Source organism: Tamandua tetradactyla, chromosome 1, assembly GCF_023851605.1.
Source record: "Tamandua tetradactyla isolate mTamTet1 chromosome 1, mTamTet1.pri, whole genome shotgun sequence".
NCBI lineage: Eukaryota > Metazoa > Chordata > Mammalia > Pilosa > Myrmecophagidae > Tamandua > Tamandua tetradactyla.
Genome location: NC_135327.1, coordinates 148,114,222 through 148,138,063, shown reverse-complemented (window position 1 = coordinate 148,138,063; position 23,842 = coordinate 148,114,222).

The following is a 23,842-nucleotide window of genomic DNA, read 5'->3' as shown; positions in this document are numbered from 1 at the left end:
TCCATTCTTCTCTAGGATTTTTGGAGTTTCCCCTACCAGGCACTCTTGCCCCACTCCATGCAGAAACAGAGCTGATTCTGGTAAATTAGAGCTCTTGACCTGAGTAATCTCAGGGTAATTTAGCCCCATCACAGAGGTAAGAATAGTTGGCCAAATGTGTATCATCATTCAACTTCATATAAGCCAAAGCCTGGACAATTATCAATTACAACTTTCTTTCAGACATTTTCAGAACCTTGTTTCACACCGTGAGTGTGGGACACACTTATATACCATCACCACATAAAACATAAACTCTTTCTAATTCTAGACACAGAGCTCTATCTTGCATAACGCTTTGTGTTTTTCTTCCATTTCTAGTGTATGGAAAGATCTATCTTCTTTTTGAATATTAATACATCTTTTTTATTTCAATTTTCAGTGTTTCATCTATCACTGCTATGATTTGTTACCAAAAAAATGATAAAGAGATTCAAACCACAAGTATACTATCTCATTTTGAGAGTACAGAAGAGTGAATGCTGAAATTAGAGTACAAGCAGACTAATAAAAATAAAAGGTCTAGAACAGAACACATATAAAGTATTACAGTTAATTCTAGGTAAGGCCTTTTCTGATCAGTTAACTATGTATATTTATTTTATTTATAAATGGCTGTATAGATTAAAGGCTAGTAAGCTATTAATTTCATAAAAGATATTTAGTTGTTTTAAAGTCATTACTACTCTCAGTGTCTTATCGATATTATATCATGGAAGCTGAACTGGAGCATTCCAATAACATTTGCTTCTACTAGCATGGTTTCTAATTAGACAGATGATGTAATTAAATATCATATGACTGTATAAAATCATCTAACCTCTCTAGGCTTCAGTTTTCTTACCCATTGAATGGAGATGTTTATAGCATGAGCTTTGCCTCAGTAATCCTATTCATTCTTAGGACTATACCCCTATGGAAATAACTTAAGCAAAACAACTTCAAGTGTTTAGAAAGATGAAATATTAGAAATAACTCCAATATCCAATTTCTTGGCTGTAATATTCATTATAGCTCCAAACAGGAAACTATCTAAACTCTCATCAACAGTAGAATAGATAAATAAATCGTGGTGTATCACACAGTGGAATTGTATACAGTAATGAGAATGAACAATCTTCAATAAGTTGTAATAACATGAGTACACCTCAGAAGTAAATTGGTGAGAGGAAGAAGACAAACCAAAAGAGTACTTGCCTCTGATCCCATTCATCTCGAGTTCTGAAATCACCTTTGGAACTAGAAGTCAGGATAGCAGTTAGCCTTGTTGAAGGGTTAGTGCCTGGAAAGGGCACAAAGAGGATGTTCCAGGATTCTAGTAATGCCTCTTATTCCAGGTGACAGTTTCATAGATGTGCTTAGTTTGAGAAAATTCAACTTTTATACTTCTTTTCTGTGTTATGAAATTTGTTATGATTCAGTAGCAATACAAAAATACACACGATAGAGTTTATCAGTTAAATGTTTTTTTCAAACCCTATTCCTTAAAGCCCTCAGGATATGAGAAAATTCCTTAGGGCTAGTTCTTGTTTTCAATTAATTATAGATTAAGTTTTATTTTGTTCTCTCAAGAGGATCCTTTTTCCACACTTACAGTTTTAGAGTAAGAATTTTATTTCCAGGAGAGTGCTTAATTATATTATCGAAAAAAATATTTTTAACTTCCTTAAGCAATATAATAGGCTTACAAAAAGAGTGTAAAAACTACATCCACAAGGAACTTTAAAGAAAAAAACTTTAATTTCCTGCCAGATTCTTGCCCCTATATCCTTTTAACCCTTGATTTTGAGCCTAACTATAGTTTCCTTGCATAGTTTTGACTGACCTCATAATTGAGTCAAGGTAGAGAAGTTTAAATAACCTCATGACATTATACATCAGTCCAATGCCACCAATCTATTGATTCATTCACAATCACCCTACTTGGTTTCCTAGCCTTTCGGCTTAAAAACCTGTCACTTTTCCATAGAAAAATCAATGTCTGTGTGCTAGAAATTCTGCCAATTACCCAATCCACTCTGGGTCACCAGACAGTTGGGATCTCAGATTCTGGTTAGAATTGCTAATATTTTGTATCAATCATTTCTTCTCATTGAGGTTTATTTTTCGTTTTAGACATCCCTTATAACCCTATGTCAGAAATTCCTACTGAATTACTGAATCTGGCCTATAAACTCTCAAATTGTATCCAGTTTTGGCCTTCTACAACTGTGCCTGTTTTTCCTACAAACCTAGACTTGAAAAAAAAAAAAAAAAAATCAAAGATTAGCTCTCTAAGGCCTGCCCTAACTAGTTCCTTTAAGGATTAGATGTGCTATGTGATCTGGACTCAACTGAGCTTACAAAGTGTTTTATTCTAAGTGTGTGGAGTCTATATGAATTATATCTCAAAGCCCAAGGGAAGGATGTGAAACCATCTGTAAGCCAAAACGAAACCTTAAGTATAGTCAGTCTCAACCCTCTTTGGCCAGGAACATTCTGAAGTTTGTTGGCTGAATGTACTCTCACCTTCAAGTTTCAATATTTCAAACCAATTATCATCTGATTTAATTTATACTCCAGATTCTTCTTCAAGTCTTATTTAGTCTGTTTTTATGTCATATTTAGGCTCTAAATGGTCCCTATAAGATATAGAAAATGACTATATATTTATGATAAAACTCAATATATGCTTGACCTTCCAAGTATGATAATGTTCTGGACTGATTTGAGCTCTGGTTTTTATAAAAGTCATTTATCTTGAAATTTCTTGTTCAAGGAAAAAAGTCATGCTCCAATGCCCCATCCTTTTGATAACTGCAGCCATTAGTAATTGATTATGACACTTTTGCAGGTTGTAGATGTGGCTTCACATATAGCACATCCCCATATAGCAATTAAAGTCACCACTACCAATTCATTGAAGCCGGCATGAAATATAAAATACAGTGAAACTCAAACTTGAATCCTGGCCAAAAGTTTTGGTTTAAATAACTATAGCCTACCGTAACTTAAGCATAGTGGAAAGTTTGTCTTATATAAAAATAAAAATATGCATTTTCCTTTTCTTTCTCTAACCTTCCACATTTCTAATTTCTTACCTCTTTCTCTCCCTTAGTACACATACATGCATTGTCTTGTTTACTAACTCCTATTTTACTAATTTACAAAGCTCCTCCTTAATTTATGATTCACTCTCTTGACTCATTGGCATCTTGACATGTTTGGTGGGGGCCTGCAGAGTTAAGATTCTATGAGATGGTATCAAATTTGTGTGGTCAGCTCTCTTCTGGGAATTTTTGGCTAAACAGGCATCTGACAACACATTATTAGAAATCCATTCTATCTGGTACTTCCTTTTTTTAAATAATTGATCATTTTGTATTATATTCCTACTCTTTTATAGCTTTCTAGTTCACTGGTATGTCTCTTTATCCACCCTTTCCTATTTACACAAGTATTAAGAAATAAATAACAATATTTTATAAATAGAAATAAACAAAAGAAGAAAAAGAACATCCATACAAGTTCACACCTCTCCATATATTTTTCAAATTGATAATCATATCCCTTTGCAACCACTCCTCTTTCATGAGGCTATTTAATTCAAACTTGTTCTAGTACTATTTTACATTTTATATTACATACACTCACTTAAAACTATATTATTAGCCACCCTATAAATATTTTACTTGAACAAATTTCCTTCTCAACAAAATTGTTTAGCCATCACCAGTTTAGGTATTCAGCAAGTATTAAGTAGATGTTTGAGGGCAATTTCAAATCTCATGCTAGATAAAATAATCATCTTCCTTGATTAAGAATTTTTTTTAAAAAGGATTGTGATGGATGTTAGAGAGAGATTCTGCCCTAAAAAAACAAAACTTAAAACAAAACTGAACACAGCAGCAAGCTCATTCTTCGAATATATCAGTCTCTACCCTTGACAGAAAACCAAACCACTCGTTAGGATTTTATACTCTCCTCCATAGAATACAGTAGAGGTGGCAGTGAGGGTCCATGACAGTATGATCCAAACATCTGAGATGGGTCCAAGGGTAATAAAGAGCCATAGCATTGGCAGTGACCAAAAACACAATTCAAGCACAGCTGTGTGTCCACTACCTCTAACAGGGTTGAATGGATTCTGGAAGGGTCTTTGACTTCTCCTACCTAAAAACTAATTATTTGAAGTGCAAATTAAAACTGACTAGGTTTAACTTCCAAAGCAGAGCTTGTCAATCAAAGACATTGCTGATAGCCTTTAAGTGGCTGAATTAATCTCATGCCAAGATAGAAGAATAAATTTCAAAGTAATTTGCAAAGTTAAATGTGAAATATAACTTTGAGAGACCAAGAATGATGTCTTTTATTAATTTTCCATGTACAGGAAGGATATCTAGCAAAATTCTGCAAAATTTTTTTCTCCATGAGATTTGTCTTTTCAGACCCAGAACAAATTTTAGTGGAAAGTTACTGATAAAGTAAAGTATATATTTCCTACAGTTCAGGACATCATAGATAGGCTTTCCAATTACTTTTCAGTTTCAAATAGATTGGTGAATTTCCCTGTAGCTAGTCTAAGTCTAATCATGAAATTATGTTCCTTTTAATTGAAAATGAGTAGCTAAAAATGCTTGGATTAAAAAAAAACAGTAAGGGGCAATAGTGGCTCAGTGTCATAGTTCTCTCTGGCAAAAAAATAAATGAATAAATAAGCCTCACATGATGAAAGTTTTCTCAAATTCTCTCTTTCAAATACTCTAAACGAGATTCCATTATCATTAAACAGACCTTGGAGCAAAGTCTATACAAGGGTGGACAATGGTGGCAGAGTTCTCGCCTGCCATGCTGGAGACCCGGGATTGTTTCCCAGTGCCTGCCCATGCAAAAAAAAATATATATATATATGTACAAAATGCTGGGGTATGGTGATCAAAATGCAAAGAAAAATAGAGTAAAATTTACAAGGTAGAGCTTAATGGTTAGAAACCTAAATTTCAGTGCTCAAATTTCTAGCTCAATAACATACTAATTAGCATTTCTAAGAGTCAGTGTCTATGGAATGTAAATAATAATGATACTTACTTATGTTGGTTATGGCTGATGGGAACTAGATCTTCATTTCAATGTCCTAATGGGCCTCCCTACTCTACAGACACTGAATTGGAAACCGACAATTTCCCAGACTTTCTTAGAGCTAAAATTTCATATTCAAAAGAGATTCTTTCAGTTATGTGTGCTTATTCAAGTTGAAAGTGAAAATGAGGCAAAGACCACCTTCTTGTTGCCTTTGATTATTTTTTGTGTAAAACAAGGTTATGAAGATGTGAGTTTTAAAAAAATTTTTTTTAATATTTTTATTTCCTACCATAGTATTCTGGTGTCAATATCTAATTTATGAAGGTCAAGAGGCCATTGTGGGAAGGTTGTGGCCAGATTCCACATTCCAATAAGTAATCAGCATAATCATGGGTGTGGATGGGAAGTTGCTTTCATCAGTTGCTCACTAATACTGGTTTCCTAACATGTGAATTGCAAGTATGGCTGTGTCAAATCACAGTCTTTTAATTCTTGAATTCCATAGTAGCCACTGATTTTGGCAGATCTCCCTTGGTGGGGCAATTACATAGACTTTGGGGGATCATTCCAGCAAACCCACCCTGGAGCCCACTTCTCAACTTATCCAGTGATTTTCTAAATTCCTAATTCCCATGTTAAATCTTGTGGTAGCTAGGTTCAAGTGTCAATTTGACCAAGTGAAAGTGCCTAGCTCTGTTGCTGTGGGCATGAGCCAACGACATGTGAAGCTCATCTGTCACTGATTACATCTGCAATCAGTTAAAGGGAGTGCCTGATGCAATGAATGATGTTTGATTTAATTGGCTGGATGCTTAAATGAAAAAGCTCAGAGATTGCCCTGTGCCTTCCTGTATAAGAGAGAACCTCAGATGAAAGTAAACTGCCTTTCCCCTGAAGAACTACACATTTTTAAGTAAATAAATCCCCTTTTATTAAAAACAAATCCATCTCTGGTGTGCTGCATTCTGGCAGCCTTTGCAGACTAAGGCTAATTTCTTTCTTTTTTATTATTGTGGCAAAATTTACATTCAGTGAAACACACAGATCTATAGTGTAACATGCAATAAGTTTTAGCAAATTCCTCAATATATGTACTAGACCATAACAGTGTATAAAGTATTTCTAATACCATAGAAGTTCTAGCATGCCTCTTTCCAGTCAATATCCGAACTCCATAGATAATCTCCCTCAATTGCTATCATCATAGGCTAGATTTGCCTTTCTTGAACTTCATATGAATGGACTCACATAGCATTGTCTTTTGCTTCTGATTTCTCTTGATCAAAATAATATTATTGAGATTCATTCATGGGCTATTATTAATAAAGCACATGTAAATATTCTTGATAAAACATTGTGTGGACATAATGCTCCTCCACTTAGATAAATACTGAGGAGTATAACTCTACATCAAGGGTAATAATTATGTTTAACAGTGTACAGACATGCCAAACAGTTTTCTAAACTCATTGTAATATTTTACATTTCCATCAGCAATGAGAGTTCTAGTTGTTCCACATCCTCATAAGTCTTTCAGTCATTTTAAATTTTGTTACTTTAACGGACATAAAATGTTATATACTGTTTTAATTTGTTTTGCACTGAGAACAGATACCATACTATGACTTGGCTTTTAACAATAGGAATGTATTCGCTTACAAGCTTACAGTTTTGAAGCCATGAAAATGGCCAAATCAAGTCATCATCAGGATGATGCTTTCTTCTTGAAGACTGGCTACCAGAAATCCTGGACTCCTCTGTCACTTGGCAAGGCACCTGGTGGCATATACTACTCTCTCTTCTCTTCCAGGTTTCCTTGCTTTCAGCTTCTTGCTTTCATGGCTTTCTCTCTTTGTCAGAATTACATAATCTTATAAAGGACAACAGTAAAAGGATTAAGACCACCCTGAATGAGGTGGGTCACACCTTAAGTAGCCCCACCAAAAGATCCAATTTACAATGGGTACACACCAATAGGAATGGATTAATTTGAAGAACATACTTTTCTAAGGTACATACAGCTTCAAAGCACCTATTTTAATTTTAATTGGCTTGATGACTAATATTAAGCATCTTTTATATTCTTTTGACCATATATCTTCTTTTTCATAGTGCCAGTTTTCTGTCATTTTGTTTTATTGGGTTGTTTGTATCTTTCCCCTTTTCACTGAGGTGTAATTAATATAAAAGGTGCACAGACCTTACTTGTTCAATTTGACCCATGTATCCTCCTGTGTAAACACCAACTCACTTAAGATATAGAATATTTCCTTCATCACAGATGTTCTCTTCTGCCCCTTTTCACTAAATCTATTCACCTCTCGAAAGCAAACAGTTTCTGATTTCTAACACCATAGATTAGTTTTGCTTATGCTTGAAATTTTCATGAATTCCATATTCATGAAAATATATAGTAGTACATGTGTATTATGCACACTATACTTTTGGGGGTCTGGCTTCTTTCATATGATTAATCCATATTGACATTCATCTAGATTGTTACTTGCATCAGTAAGTTGTTCTTTAAATTTATTTCTGAAAAGTATTCCACTGTATAATTATATCAGAATAAATGTCTCCTGGAAGTGGACATTTGGGTTATTTCTAGTGTGGGGCTATTATGAATGAGACAGCTATAAACTTCCTTGTACAATTTGCAGATATATGTTTTCATTTCTCTTGGGTCAATACCTAAAGACAAAATTGCAGTCATTGGGTAGATATATATTTAACTATTAGAAACAGCCAAGTAATTCTCTAAACTGGCTGAACAATTTTCTACTCCAAACACCAATGCACGAGAGCTCTATTTCTCCACAAACACTGAAAAACCAAAATCATAGAATTTTCAGTCTTTTAAATGTTATCAATTCTTGCATTGAAAATTGTATCTCATTGTGATTTTAATTTTAACTTTCTTATTGTTTACTCACATGTATTTTTGTGAAATGGCTGTTCAATCTTTTTGTCAATCTTTAAATTGAGCTCTTCATCTTTTTATTGTTGATTTTAGTAGTTGCTTATATAGTCTGTCTAAAATTCTTTCTTGGATATATGTGTTGTTACTGAACTTTCCTATACTATTGCTTTACATTGATGTTTTTAAAACAATTTTATTGAGGTGTAACACAATAAACTGCCCATGTGTAAAATATACAACTTCAAAAGTTTTGACATGTTTATATATCCATGTAACCATCAACACAATCAAGATAGTGAACATAATCAACACCTCACAAAGATTCTTTGTGCTTCTGTGTGAACTTTTCCTTTCCTCTCTCACCAACACCCTCCTCTCCCAGACAAACATTGATCTGCTTTCTATCATTCTGGGTTGTTTGCATTTTCATCATCTTGTATAATTGGAATTATACAGTATTTGCCTAGAGCTGGTTTCTTTCAGTCAGTATAATTATTTTGAGATTTGTTTATGTTGCTGTGTATATCAAAAGTTCATTCCTTTTGCTCTCTGGGCTTGGAGCTAGCTTGCAGCAGTGTAGGTAAATGCACCAAAAAGGTCAGGATTTTGGTAAATATGGGAGCTGTGATGGTGCCTCCCTCAGGACAAGGGAAAAGAAAACTGAAATCAGCAAGCATGCCATCTTAATATTGACTTGAGGAGAAATGAAAATGTTGAAGAAATCTATTTTACCAATGTTTTCCTTGTATGGCAAGATTTTCGTGTTCTTTACAAGTAAAGATTTCCTACCTCCAGATCATGAATATATATTGTGTGTGTGTGTGTGCGCGCGCATGTGCTTGTGCACATGGGCTTGAGATGTTTTATTTTTCTGGGTTTAGTTTATGCTCATGATGCATCTCAAACTTTGTGGATGACATGATAAAGGGTTCGAGATACATTTTTTTTTTCTAACAACCATCTATTACAAATGGCTTCCTTCACCATTTGGCAAGGTTTAAAGGCAGCTATGTGTATTTATGTCCTCAGTTTTCTGACATGTCTTAAAACATTATAATTGTGTAGTTATATATTTTTAACATGATTCAGCCTTTTGGGAATTCTTATTTCCCAAACAAAAGTTGAACTGCTTTAAATTTTATTATTCTTGATCTATAGGTGTTTCTTTGTTTATATATATGTTTTTTAGGGGGTATGCATTATCCATATGTTTAGTACAAATATTTTCTCCCAGTCTTTGATTTGCCTTACTTCTTAATGGTTTCTTTTGAAGAGCAGATGATTTTAAACTCTTTCACACTCTTCCACTGAAGGGCTTAGAAATGTCACTCCAAGTAATAAGTGTATATAATGCCTAGATTTGGAGTTCTATATATAAATACCAAATAAAGAAATCAGGTTTGTGACTGGGAAGTAAAAGGTGAGCCTAAAACAGCTTTACATCATTAAGCAAAGATATAGCCACATTAAAAGGACACAAGAAATGAACTGAAAGGACTTTCACTGGTGAAATTTAGGACAATTTAAACATAAAAAACAATAATAATAGTAATAGCTAATAGCACACTAATCAAAAAAAAGATTCAGTATATCAAAAATGATAGTTAATTTTTTTTAGAAGATGAAAGAAATGAAATGAAAGAGGTAGAAAAGTTTCACCATTTTTTTTTACCTAAAAACATAATAAATAATTTGGTAAATGCCATCATTGAATCCTAAAATAAAGGAAAGATGGTCATATTTAGAGATTCTAATGTTTCTAGCTCATTAATTCATAGTAAAAGTAGAAAAAAACTATTAAAGATATACAAGATCTGAACATAACTACCCCAAGCAAGCCTAATCAATAAAAAATAGCAAAAACACCATTTACAGGTATTATGAGTAAAAAGGGGAATAGGTGTTCAGATCCCATAGACATTAAAAGGAAAATAATTGGATATTATGAACAACTGCTTGTCAACAGTTTAGATGAATGGAAAAATTCCTTGAAAAAGACATGAACATAAGGACCAAAAAATCCCTATATTGGTTAAAGAAATTCAATTTTTTAATTAAAATCCTTCCCTGGAAGAAATTCCAAGGCTGTATAATTTCAGTGGTAGTTTCTATTAATTATTTAAAGAAGAAACAATGCCAATCTTAGATACACTCTCAGGAAAAAAAATGTATACAACTAATATACTCTTGTTACCAAAACCTGTCAAAGACATTAACCAAAAATTTTAAAGTCATGCAAAAACAGAAACAAAAATTCTCAATAAAGTAATAATAATGTAAATTCAGGGCCAAAGCTGTGATACTTCCTGGTCAAGTTGGTTTATTCCAGAAATGCAACATTCATGTAACATTTGAAGCTCAGACAACTAAATTCCCCATTTTCTCAGAATAAGAACTTCATATGATCATCTAAATGAAAAAACACCCCCCACTTACGACAAAGCCTCTTAGCAAACTAAAAATATGGCAGAAGAAAGCAAAAACTAAACAAAATAGAAGCTTCCTTAGTCTACACTGAGCATCTGGGCAACAACAACAACAAAAATTGACACTTAACATTATACTTAATGGCAAAATATTCTACTGTTTTCCTCAAAGATCAGGAACAAGGCAAGCATGTCCATTCTCACCACTGGTGTCAACACGACTCTGGACACCCTAGCAAGAACAATGCTGAAAAGAACATAGACATCTACATAATGATTTTTATCTCATCTTTTTTTTTTAAAGCAAGTCTATTCAGGTATAATTTAGATAATATGTTTAAGTAGTAAATAAGATGTTCACAAAATGGAAGCTAGAATTAGTAAATGAATTATTAGGTCACCGTGTCCAGGGTCTGTTGTAACAGCTTCTATGTTAGCGACCAATGATTCCCACATCTTGGTATTGCTGCCTATGTGTAACCTATGTGTAACATGTTACACATATGCGTATGTGTAACCCCTTTCCTCTGAGTGTGGTTGGATATAGTGACTCATTCCTAAGAACCACAGAATGGGGTACTATTTTCCTAATGCTGCTGTAACAGGTTACCAGACACTTAGTGGCTTAAAACAGCACAAATTTATTATCTTACAGCTCTGAGGTAAGAAGTTGGAAATTGGCATCAATGAGATAAAATCAAAGTGTCAGCAAGGCTGCATTCCATCCGGAGCTTTGGGGAGAATCCATTCCCTTGCCTCCTCCAACTGTGAGAACCAATCACCAGTCTTCAACTCACTGACCCTTCCTCCATCTTCAAAACCAGGAGCATAACGTCTTCAAATCTTTCTCTGATTCTTCTTCTGTCATCTCCTTCACTGGCTCTTTTAGAGATAAATAGTTTTAAGCTGCTAAATTTTCAGGTAATTTTTTATCCAGGACTATGTAACTAATACAAAATCAATATGCTGAAATAATTTTATTTCTATATTCCAGAAGCAAATAATTGAAAGCATAAATTTTTAAAATGCAATGTACTATAGTTTCAAAAGTATCTAGACATAAATATAACAAAAGATGTGCAAGAACTCTATACCAAAAACTTTATGCTTCCAGTGGAGATGACGCGGTATTTGTAAAACGTCAGTTTTCTCAACGTTGATGCAGGGATTAAGTGCAATGCCAATAAAAATGAAAATGCTTTTTAATAGAAATACTTATTTATCATAAAATATTTATGAAAATTCTAGAATAATCAAAGAAATCTGTAAAATGGTAACCAAGCCAGAGTGATCAAGAGGATATGGTATTAACAGAAATAGAAAATGAAGTAGAAGAGAGAATCCAGAATTAGGAGCACAAAATAGCATTAGCTGATATTCAACAAGGGTACCTAGACATTTCAATGAGGAAAGGAAAGAATTTTCTACAAATGGTGCTATAAGAACATACAAAAACAAATAAAACCTGATCCTGCATCACACCACAAAGGAAAGTTATTCGGATAGATTGTAGACTTGCATGTTAATAAAAACTATAAAGCATTTAGATTTAAATCTAGGATATTTTTTACCTCAGGATAGGCAAATATTTTGTAAGAGGACAAAACTAGATTCCAAAATATGATAGATGAGACTCAAAATCAAAAATTCTGATTGTCAAAATAGACCATTCAGAAAATGTAAAGACAGGCCCAAGCTCCTCAAAAATATTCATACCATATATATCTGGTAAACTTTCATCTAGAATTATAAGGGACTCCTTTAAATGAATAATAGGAACACATGAGGTAACAGATTGGCCGGAAGTTATGAACAGACCTATCATAAAAGTAGATAGACAAGTATGTTGTAGATAGACAGAGTTGTTCGTGAACAGAGAAATGCATATTAAAACTGCTATGATATACCTCTACACAGCCACCAGAATGGCTATAATTTAAAAGATAGATATTGGCTGTGATAGATAGATTCAGTTGTCAACCTGGCCAGGTGAGCATACCTAGTCTTGTTGCTGCGGACATAAGCCAACAGTACGTGAACCTCATCTGTTGCCAATTACATCTGCAGTCAGCTAGGAGGTGTGTCTGCTGCAATAAGTGACATTTGACTTAATTGGCTGGTGCTTAAATGAGAGAGGGCAATGTAGCATAGCCTAAGCAGCTCGGCATTCCTCATCTCAGCACTAGCAGCTCAGCCCAGGCCTTTGGAGATGCAGAAAGAAGTCACCCCGGGGGAAGCTGTTGGAACCCAGGGGCCTGGAGAGAAGACCAGCAGAGACCATCTTGTGCCTTCCACGTAAGAAAGAACCTCAGTGGAAAGTTAGCTGCCTTTCCTCCTAAGAACCAACAAAATAAATCCCTTTTTATTAAAAGCCAATCTGTCTCTGGTGTGTTGCATTCTGGCAGCTAGCAAACTAGAACATTGGCACTCATTATGAACAACTGGAATGCATATGCATTGCAGTCGAATTGTAAATTGTACAGTCACTTGGGAAAACACTTTGATATTTTCTCATAAAGTTGATCACACACTTACTCTATGACATAGAAATTCCACTCTTTTGTATCTAAGAAACATAACCAAAAATACTCATAGACTAATAATTATAGCAGCTTTATTTATAATAAAGAAGACCTGGAAGTAACCGAAATACCCATGAACAGGAGAATGAACTTAAAAATTGAGACTATTCATAGAATACTAATCAACAGTAAACACAATAAATTACTGATACATTCAGCAACATGGATAAATCTAAAAACTTCACTTTAAAAAAAGATCCCAGAGATAAAGTACATACTGCATTATCCTTTATTATCCCAGTTAAAGTCCAAGAACAAGAAACAAATTCGATGGTGATTGAATTTAGAAAATTGGTGGAGTAAGAGAAGATAAGGGGGATCAATGGGAAAGTAAGAGAAGATAAGGGGGATCAACAGGAAAGAGGCAAGACAGAAATTTCCAGGGAGTTGGAATTTTATTATATCTTGATTAGTTTGATTCTTTCACAGATGTATGCATTTAACCAAACTAATATAATTGTCATTTAAAAGTTGTGCATTTCAGTGTATAAACCGTTACATCAAAATATCTTAAATTTAAACTCTGGTTAGTAGGTTTGCTTTTCTAAGTGGAGTATGTTAAATATTCTCAATATTTTAAAAATTCTAAATCTATTTTTGGCATCTTCTCTACTTGAGCAAGTGAGAAAATAAATTGAGGACAATGGGAGTCATGTTTCTCACTATTGGAGAATAAGATACAAATATAAGAAAGGAGAAGACAGCAATGAATCCTGTAACACTGGGATAACATCAAAGATAATACAAAATTATAATTTTTACAGCATGCATATATAATTCATAGCTATCTCAGAAAGATAAATAGATAAATGGCAGAAATAAATATAGATAGATAGATAGAGTGAAGGATGATAAAGGACAGCTCTTTTTTGCAGTAGAATGCCAATTAATAAATGTAGAGGCAATTATGGAGTTACAAAATAATGCAATTGATGCTAAAACTTGTGGGCTAAAGATTGATAAGGAACATAATTACATACTCTCACAGTATCTTCCCATAAATTATTTATTGATTAGAAAGGGAAATACTAATTTTACAGTGGAGAAACCTATTGACAACATCTCAAAAAAGATATTAAAATTAATATCATCAATATTGGGACAAACCGATAGCATGAACCTCCCAATATGATTCACTGAAAAAGATATAACAGCAATTATATAGTATTCCTACCAAAAAAGTATACAAATGTATGTCCTAAAAAGCATCTTTACATACATCTTCTACCTCACTCTAAAATCAAGTTATCTAAGGTAGATATTTTATATATGAAGGAAATTATCAATGAGATGAGGATAAATGTAAGTTCCACAAAAGCATGTTATGTGTATGTTCACATAACATAGCCCAAAATCCTAATTTAATGTCTGAACATAGTTGGTCTTTAGTAAGTACTTTGGAATAACAAAAAAGATATTCAACATAAAAACTAGGATTAGCTATGCTTGTCAGACTTCAGATTCAATAGACTTTCCATTATTCCACAGAGAGTTTTCATGAAGTCTTTACATAGTGCCCTATTTTCTAGAACCCTTTTGTGAAAGCTCAGCATCTCTACTTTAAACAGTATGGAACTTTAACTATGGACATTTCACCTCCTTCTAGGTACATTAGTGACAATGGCTTTCAGGGCTACCAATGCCATAGAAAGCACTAAAACAGAATTAGAACTGCCCATTAGTGTACCATTTGCTGACCCTGGAAACTTCTGGTCTCTTTCAACCAATCTTATTAGCCTGTCCTACACAGAGTTGACCACACTTTGTGTTTTTGAATGTCCTCTATACCTATCTAGAGCTGATACAATTGACAGTCCCCTTTATATTTACCTGGAATTTCTATTTTTCTCATTCAGTCATTTGTTCACACAGCATACATTTGTAACAACTCAGAGCTTGACACTGAATGAGATGTTGTGAAAAGAGCTGTGATTACAGCCCCTTCCTTCTTTGTGCTTAGGAAAATATTTATACAAACAGTTTAAATTTTTATTTTGATCAATGCTGTATGACAGGTGCAAGATGCTATGAAAGAATGTAACAAAGGACTGAAATGTTTCAGACAGATTATAGATTGGAGGGAGTAAAGATGATATTTATCACTCAATATATTCAATTAATTTCATTAAGTACTTCTCAAAGCTTATAGAATTTTAGCTGAAGTCACGTGACCACAAGGAGCAGGAAAAGATACAGAAGGGTTTCTCAAGACCTGCCTAATTCTTTGCTCCCCACATTGAAATCCTTAATGGAAATGGGTGAGAATCATCAGTGCTAGAAACAAATATTCTGGACCTCTTTCTTTAGTGCACATGTTAAGATTGTACTTTGGGGAAAAATTAAGAGCCAATGTATAACTCACCATGAGCATGTAGCAAGACTCCAACTGTTACCTAAGGGATGTGTAGCATGGCAAAAAATAAAGCTTTGTTGTTTCAAGTCAGTGAACTACTGGGATTGTTATCGCAACATAACCCAGCCTATCCTGATTATTGCAGATCAAGAAGCCACTAGTGACCTGGAGTCTTGACAAAGTGACCAGGAGCCTTGACAGAGCCAAGAAGATTAATATTGCACAGCAGTATACCACTTTAAGTAAAAAGGGTGACATTATTAGTAGTAAAACAGCATTATCCTGCCAGAGAAAATGGACACTGAGCAGTTAGTTGCCCCTGACCCAATTATCTGTCTCAAGTGATCCAGAATCCCTGACAGCACATTTCTATACAGAGGTTTAGCATGATCTGTTCTGGTCAGGAATGGTGGAAGAGGAGATCATGAAGTCTCCTGAGGAAGTGACCATAATTCTAATCTATTAAGAAAATAACTTGTTTTATCATAAAAATAAATAATTTCCCTTTACATTTATGCACAATTTCCTAAATAGAAGGATTTTAATAAATAACTGTTGGTTGTATGTTTTATTCGATCATCTGCATTTTTAGTGGGGTAACTTATGAGCAAACAATAATAAAGTTGAAGCATAAGGTATATATTAACAATGTTATATAACAGTTTTTTCAAAGAGCTAAAAGTGTAAGTAATGGAATACTAAATGGTGGTCAATTGGCTTAAGTAATAAACCACATCAATAATAAGATGTCCCTAGTGAGGTGAAACTAATGACTGAATTTCAGGATCTATTATATCACAATGGAGAATAATTCTTGCTTATGTGGTGCTAGTCTGGGATCAGTGAAATAATTTAACTTTCTAATGACCTTTTCATTCAGATTTGATTAATTCCATATCATGGCATTAGCTCCTGCAGTGAGCCTTAATGCCAGGGTAGATATTATAATTACCTAGAGAAGCAAGTCCTATAAGCACTCAGATTTGCAATAGAAAATGTCATCATCTGGAAGTTCTTTGGCATTGGGAGACAGATATAGGGCAAAATTATCTATTACCCATGCAGCAATATAATACCTAGGTATCCAAGGGTATTAGAATATACTCATAGTCTCCAACAGCTTTAAATTATTCAAGGTTATTAGTGACAATACTCTGAAGCAAACAACTTGATTGCTTTTCAAAAAAATAAATTTGTTTTTATTTTCATTCATGCATTATGTTCTTGATTTTGGCTGCTTCCCCAGAATCCATTGGTCCTATGCTACCCTCAGGGATGCTCTAGGCTGATAAAAATGTGGGCAAACAGAGTTGCCAAACACTTTAAGAAGCCATTGATCTATTATTGGAAAAAATTAGGAGTGCTTAAATTAAATTTACAATGAAGCCCAGAGTAGGAAAATATCTAGCAATTTATAATAGAAAGCATTTCCAAAGGAAAAGTATACTCTGTTCTTGGGTAGTATATGGAAAAGTTAATTTTAAAGGAGCCTGAGCCAGACTCAAAATAGTAAAGCCTTCAAGCAAAATGCTCTGTCAAATGCCTTTCTAACTCTTTGGTGAATAATTGCAAATTACTCTAACACCTTAGAATGTACACGTTATTTTCACATTTGATCCTCACAACAATTCTGAGTGTTGTTATCATTTCACAGAGGAGGATACTGAGACCAGAGGATTACACAAGTAACTTGATTGCAGACATTAACCAGTACACATCAGGCAGTGTCAATAAGGAAGACCAGTCCTCAGCCAGAAGATCTGAGCTCCCAACCCAACTGCAGCAGCTATATATCATTGATACTGTCAGCAAACCTTTCTGAGCCTCATTTTCCATACCGCAAAGTGAAGACAATACCTACTTCAAGGAGTTTTTATAGAATTAAATAAGAGAACAAAAAGAGAAAAGTTCAATACTTTCCAGTGTTGAATATTTTGAATATTAAAAACCTGCTCTGTCAAAAAAGGTATCATGTATATAAATATACTGTTCCAACCCCACTTAGCCACAAGACCAAAGAACACAACCTGGCATGGAGTTACACATGAGTTTAATTAGGGACTTAACGAATAGAAGATTCTTTCCAGTGGCAGGCCATAGGGAAATGGAAGTCAGTGTTCCCTACAAAAGAAAGAGAGAGAGGAGAAGAGTGCCAGGGGAGCAGTTTATAAATGTTTAGGCCCACAGGGTGTGAAGACAGAGTTTCAGCAGTGTCTTGCAAGATTTGATAAGGGAAGGGAGTTTTAAGGACAGTCTATCCCCCCAGGGGAGTCTGTTGACCTTTAATGTCTACCTGGTCATGTGAGCAGCTGTGTGCAGTGACTTGTCCTCTTAACAGGGCAGGGAACAGGGCCTGGGCCCTGGGTCCTCACATATACATAAAGTTATCATAAATTTTACTGATATAGCAGATGTGTGGTATGCAATAAACAAATAATAAAATGTACAGTGCTCATTATTGTAAAGTCTACAATAATTGATTCTCACACAATGCTTCCATTGATTTTTGCCAAACTCTTGTAGCCATAGCCAAATTATAGTTACACTTCAGCCAGGATTTGATAAATGGAGTTGCACCCCAATCTTCTCTTTCCCAATAAATGGAACATCAATAAATTTGAATTTTGATATGAGTGCGGTTTCTATTTGTTTCCACTAATGAGTTAGGAGGAAAGTAAAACAACCAAGACCTGTTAGAACCTCATGTTTCATCAACAACATGAATATTCTTTGTGGAGTCAGATAATAGTTTTCAAATACTAGATGAGTATTTCCTCAAATTTTTATACTATTAATGTAACAGCATGTTACAATGCTAATCAGGCAGAAAAGAATAATGACCGGAGGCAATCTGGGTATTAGCAGAGGCTAAAGGTTCACTCAGGACAGTGCCTCTATGTAGCAAGATTTCGTCTAGATAAGAGAAGACCAAACAATGTTTCTGGCCCTCATTGTTATTCCTCGGTCCTCCCACCTCCCCTTTTCTGGAGATTGATGGAATCTCATGTGGTAGTTTCTGCTACCCAACATCATAGAAGGCTACACTGGATCATACAGTACGTGATGTTTATTGAATTACTTCCAAGCTAAGCTATGTGGCAATAAACCCTGAATAAAGATAGAACCATTTTTCATTCACTAAGGCTACACATCAAGGATAAATATCTACCCTTATTACTTATTCCTTTTTTTCTCCTCCATGTTATTTTGTTTATAAAATTTTATATAAGCAGCTTTCCCTCTCTGTGCATTCAAAGTTTCCTTTATCTCCAAATCAATAGCATTCATGTGTTTGTTCAAATTAGCAATCCCACAATAGGAAAAAGTGTGTCCCAATCTCAGGGAAGCAAGACAAAGTGCAATGTCTGTTCCCCTCTGCCCTCTTTCTCTGGTCCCAGATGTGTATCAGTCGTGAGAAGTTCAGGGAATTTTGCTAAAATTGCTCTTCTGCACATTGGCGTTCGCAACTTGTCTTCTTGGCACTACAGTTTTCCTGCTTTATTAGAGTTGCAGTACTGTCTTCTTCTTTAGTAAACATCTACAGGATATTTTGAGAAGGCTATTTGATGAAGCTGTTTTTGAATTGGCTAAAAACATGTAAAATTGCAGATTTTATATGACCAAGCAAGGTTCATAATTTACTCCCTAATTCCAGGTCTATCGTTCATCCGAGACATGTTTGAAGATATGGCTTGGGAATGTAGTGAGGGAGAACTTTGCATGGTGAGCAGCAGTCAGAGGTGCTATCTGGCCAGGTTACTTGGTGATTTTTTTGATATGTTTCCATGCCAGAAATACCTCCTCAAATTGTCCTGCTTCACTTTTCATTGCAAGGCTTTCTTGGCAACAAGGTCTGTAGTACATCCCAGAACCTTCCATCACAGTGTTCTAGAATGTGTTGTACAACAGTATGGTTACTGCTGCTCCACTCCCTTTCATTCATATCAAATACATTCATTCTCAACTGTGACGGATGCAGGTTTTTGGACAGACTAAAACATAATTTGATATGACCTGTGCCCCACTCCTTATTTGGTAGATGCAGTTTCACCTTTTCTCCTTAGACGTTTCATGACCATAGACTGGTCACAGCCTCTGATCTTATCTGAAAAATGAATTAAATAATACGTCCCTATTTAGCTAATCAAATGTTTAGGAGGATCAATCAGATGTATGTAAAAATGCTTTGTAAATGGAAAAACACTATGTAAACAAAACATGTTTCACACTTTATTTATAATTCTTCAACTCTAGGCTAAGTACATATAGTTTTCCAGAAGTAGACACACTGGGGACTGCATAAGGGAATATGGGGGATATAAGTACCCACTGTCTTAGTTTTCCAGGACTCCTGTAATGAAGGCCCACAGACAAGTTGACTTAAGTAGGAGAAATCTATTGCCTCACAGTTCTGGAGACTGCAAACCTGAATCAAGATGTCCTCAGGGTCATGCTTCTTCTGAAGTCTGTAGGACTCTGGCAGCAGCTTGCTGGAAGTTCGTGCATTTCTTGGCCTGTAGTATAATTCAGTCCCCACTTTTATCACGTGGTTATTCTTTCCAAATTTCCTCTCCTTATGAAGACAACAGTCTTAACAGATTAGAACCTACCCTAATCCGTCTGGCCTCATCTTAACTAATACCCAAAGATCCTATTTCCAAATAGAATCACAGTCATAGAACTGGGGATTAGACTTGAACATATCTTTTTGGGGGGGCTTATCAGAGTTTTGGGTAGGTGTCCAATAGATGTGTGATGAATTAATGAAGTTTTTATCATAAATATGGGAAAAATGGTTCTATAAAATGGGATAGTGTACATGGGAGGATATAGTCGGTCAAGCGGAAAATATCAATAATAATTGATTGTAGGGGAGCATGCACCAGATGGAAAACAATTATTATCTTAAAAGATTGTGCCCTAACTTGTGTCTTCCAGTGGTGGGCAACATGTAAATATGCAGCGTCTGTTCAATAGAGATAATACAGCCCTGGCTCCCAAAGCTCATGATGTAGAACTGAATCTTCAAATTCATATAAGTTGATAAAACCTCTCACATTAAGAAAGTTATCTATAGTTTGGAAAAGAACTTACTCTCACTATGTGCAAAATTGAAAAATCAAGGAAGAGGGCTAATAAGCCCACTAGTAAAAATAAATTAATCTGGATACTATAAGCATTCAGAATAACCATGTTAATTATATGACTGATTAAAGCAGTTTAAATTCTCCTCAATGATGAAGACTGACCCAGTAAACTTGGGAGTTGCTTTGTCTTTGACAGTGCAAGTTTTGAGACTGTTTGGTGGTCAAAATAAATAAGATAAAAATTGAAAAAAAGAAAAGAAAATTCTAGTGATCCATGTGTCGTACATGAGAAAGGGAATTCAGAAGGATGGAAGCCAGCAAGGTAAATGAGCAGTTCAACCTCCTACAAGGAAAGAGGTCAGCTATCCCCCTTCCCCACTGCCTTAAACACCACGAAGAACTATTCTTTACCCACGTTAGAGCACGTATGTATACACTTCAGGAGCAGCCCCAGTACCTGGAAATAAATTGCAGAAAATTATTTCACCACTTTGAACAGAACCTAGCAATTTAAACAGCAGGAGTTCAAGTGTTTATCAACAGCATGCTACTGCAAGTTGAAAAGAAAGAGGGAAAGAAAAAAGGCAGGCAGGCAGGAAGGAAGGAAAGAAAAGAGAAAAAGAATAAAAGTAAATCCTCAAAAACCAAAACTCCTTAAAGAATGTAGTACGGATGTTTAGTGAACTGTGCTTTTGGAATAGAAAAGGTATCACAGCATGCAACAAGATGGCAGTCATTCCGGATGACAGTGAGATTATATTTTTGCTTTTCAGAGCTTCCAAATATAACTGATACTTTATTCTACTTCATGTATAGAGTATCAGAACATACCATTTAGAATATAACTGCTTCAGTGAGGCTGCCTAGGCTGAACCTTGTGATTTCATCATAATCATTATCCAGAAAAATCATAAAGATCCTTCTCACAATGTCACCAAGCCATGAGCACTAGAAAATAAGATCACCAGGTTAACCTTTGCCCAGTATGAGCCCTTCTCTCACTGCTGAATTCAGACAGCATTCTTGCATAAGTTTCTGCATTCCAGGGAAAATTCAGAGTTCATAAAGCCACCCCAAATTTTACAAAGAGATGGAAAAGGCTAAAATATCCAGAACAAATGTAGAAATTATCTTCAAAACTCAGATTAGTGCTCAGTACACAGAAATCTTAGGTTATTACAACAAATGTAAATGGAGGCCCAGTGATCTTCATGATGTTGTGCTAAAATGTGCTTAGACCATTCATTTTAAGTTAATACTTTTGTATCTCCTATATATTGATTTATTATTTTACAAATGTCTATGCTTTCAATAAGTGCATCAGAATGAAAGGTATGAGGATACTAGACAAGACTCAGCTCTTCACTTTGAGGAGCTCATTATCCATTTGAAAACCAAAATATTGGTACTTATATCAAGAGGGTAAATGACATTAAGCAATGCAAGAAATGTCAACAAACAGAATAAAGTCAAAAGCTAGACAAATGATTAAGTGAACAAATTCTGCAGGTTCATAGTTAGGAAAAGAGTTGGGATGTGGTGGAATCAGAAATGGGTCCTGAAAGATGGTTAATATTTAAAGGGGGGAGGTAAAAGTAAAAAGCCAGGTGAAAATGAACCTGGTTTGTATGGGGATATGGAGAGGGAAAAACTGATTTCAACTGGTGGGATATGTAGGAATGTTCCTAGAATTAAGACTTGAGGGCAAATTAGATTTAGACTGTAAGACAATCTGAATGTCAGCTTAAGGTGTGACTTTAATTTTATTAACATGTGCCCTACCTGCATCTAAAATGCTCTGAAGTAGTTTACAAGATACAAAACAACCAAGAAAATAATAATATTTACACTTCAGGAAAAATAAGTCAAAGTGAAAATAAGGCTGTAAAAGGGTAAGAGAAGCATATTTGAGAAGCATGCTTTGATCTAGGGATATCTATTTGTTAAACTTAAAACTAAGTTTTAAGATTTATAGTGCTCCGCACAGAGAGGGAAAAACAATAGATTAAGTATTATAAGGCACAAATAAACCAAATATTCAAGAAAATCACAACTGACACTAAGACTAGAGATGTCAAAAAGAAGTCAGTTTTTGTGGATAACATGATTAACAGCATCCTCAATAGCCCAGCAAAATCATCAATATAAAATTTCTTATCATATTCCTTAGTATGGGCCAGTGATGACATTGCCATGGAGCAAAAGCAATTCTTTAAAGAATGATGCCATCCAGATATGTTTTGCACTGACTGTCTGGCTTAATACAGGAACATGATGTGAAATATTTTTAATTTTGTGCTATAGAACAAGCGGGAGCCTTCGCTTTGGCACTATTTCATCTATTAGCATATGGACAATGCCCTTATTTCTCTTTCAATCCTAGCTCAGGAAAAGAACAAATCATTCTCAAGAAATGTGTGTTCTCCTTCCATAAAGTTGCCAACCAACTCATGAAGCAACGTAAGTGTTAAGGTAAATAAATGCAAGGTAGCAGAAACCATCCATCAGAACTTGGAAAGCTTTAACCCTGAAAGATCGGCATTTGGCTGTCAACAGCACTATTTCTTTCAAATTCATTTTGGAAGTTAGTATTTACTGCATATCCCATGCAAAATGTGAAGGTCTGGCTGTTGGAGATGGCAGCCCTTTCTGAAGAAAGTGCTCTTGCAAAGGCAATGATGGACATAGGTTATGAATTGATAATTTTGTTTGGCAGGAGTTTCATGATACCTGCCAACAATTATATTCAAAGAAAGCTTTTCTCAGTCCTTCACTTATGACTGGTGAGTTAAATCATACATTTTACTAAAGAAATGTTGCATACTCTAATCATTTCCGTCTTCTGACATCTGCTTCATGCATATCTTTTTGTATCAAAGATAAGCCACTGTTCAGGTATGAGCGAATCTGGGTTTATAAAGATGCAAACATGCTATTTACATTAGTAAGCTGTAAAGGGTCTTAGCAAAAATTGACAAAAGTCACCAAATATAAATCTTAGCCTTTACCTTAAAATTGACAACTTAAAGTTAAATGTCTCACCACAGAGATTGTCGAACAGCTATAAACTAAAAAAGATACCTAATTTACTTGGATCGTGATATGCATTTTGTTAATCTGATGTGTTTTTAAAAAATTATTTTGAAATGCTTTCAAATTCATAGGATAGTTACAAAAATAATAAAAATCCCACACAGAGAATTCCAACATACCCTTATTCCTCCAGACACCCAGATCCACCAATTTTAATATTTTGCCACATTTGTCATGTCATTCAAGCTCTCTTTCCATCATTCTATAAATCTATTTATCCCTCCATTTATCTGTGTAACTATCAGTCTGGATTCCATCTATCTATTTATCAATCCATTTTC